A 1,587-nucleotide genomic window follows, 5' to 3' on the forward strand; every position below is an offset into this window, starting at 1 on the left:
TTGAATTGAATTGAATTGAAAATACTAAAGCATTAACAGACATGTACTTGTAATTCAGTCTTGATGTGAAACCTTGAAATTATATATTATATGTAATTAGCACAACAGTGTAATCATCCATCCATCCATTTTCCGTCACACTTATCCCAAGCGGGGTCACGAGGGGTGCTGGTACACCCCGGACAGGTCGCCAGTTTATCACAGGGCAAAACAGAGACAAGCAGGACAAGCAACCATTCATGCAAAAACTCACAACTATGGAGAATTTAGAGAAGCCAGTGAACCTAACAGTCATGTTTTTGGACTGTGGGAGGAAGCTGGAGTACCCAGAGAGAACACACGGACACTCAGGGAGAACATGCAAACTCCATGCTGAAAGACCCGAGGCTGGGAATCAAACCCGGACCCTTCTTGCTGCAAGGCAGCAGTGCTACTGAGCCGCCCACAATGTTATCAAAACATGTATTTTGCATGTACATTATCAATTTAGCACTTTTGGCACATCTGTATTATTGTGCTCCATTAACACATTGTTTTTGTTGCATTTGTATAATGTGTTATATTACATGTGTAGATTTTATTGACTTTATACTGAAAATGCAATGTGATGTGCCTATTTTTAAGCATAAGTTACAGTAATCTACTTATGCTATGAAGCATTGAGTGTCTGTCAAAGGCAGTGTATAGTTTTTATTTCTAACCACTGAAAGTTGGTGGTAGTGGTGAGGTAGAAAAAAGGTTTTACACTGTAAATGACCAGAGCATTTTTTTATGTTAATGTCATATTTTCTATACAAGCTGTACATTTTATTTTGTATATAAGAGGATTTTTATTTTTTTTTTTTCAACAAACGTCTGCCATAAAGTGTTTTGTCTGAGGTTAAACAATGCTGTGAGGCAGGTTTCCAAGTCCCAAATCTGCAATATTTATTCAGATGTTTTATTTATTTATTTAAAAAGCTTTGAGTTGGAAGATCGTGTTCAGTAACGGCAGACAATTATCTTTTCTCACATATTCTCCATGGCGGTAACTGCTAAAGGCGACACCCACCACCAGTTATTTTTAGGGTGTGATCCTATTTTCACATAAGGGTTGGTTTAATCAGGAAAACCTTTCCTGATTAAAATGTTTTTAAAATATAATTTCTAGGTTGCATTTCCCCCTCAAATTTCCATCTACAGTAGTAGCCGTTCAAAATTTCCCCACTTTCCTTGATGGGTCCTTGGCTAGACTCCTACAATTCCTTTCTAAACATCAATCTTTGTACTAAAATATTCTTTCTGTCATGATTTGTGGACATTTAGATCTAAAGAGATGCGTTATCTCCTGGTCAGACCCTGTAATTCAGTGAAAGGTGGAGTAAGAGTAAAAAAAAAAATTGCACACTCAGGAGAAGGCCAGTGGCTGGAAGTTGGAGGGAAGTGGGCTGCCATTTGGCTGGCGTTTAAGGGCTAATTTAAATGGCTGTTACTGTACAAAATGTCTTCTTCAATCTACTGTCTGGTTAAAGTTAAACTTCTTGCTATCTCCACCAAAGCTACAGTGTGTAGTTTTCTCTGTAATGCTCTTGAGATGTTTTCAGGTGG

The sequence above is a fragment of the Cyprinodon variegatus genome, unplaced genomic scaffold, assembly GCF_000732505.1.
Source record: "Cyprinodon variegatus isolate N-32 unplaced genomic scaffold, C_variegatus-1.0 Scaffold731, whole genome shotgun sequence".
Lineage (NCBI taxonomy): Eukaryota > Metazoa > Chordata > Actinopteri > Cyprinodontiformes > Cyprinodontidae > Cyprinodon > Cyprinodon variegatus.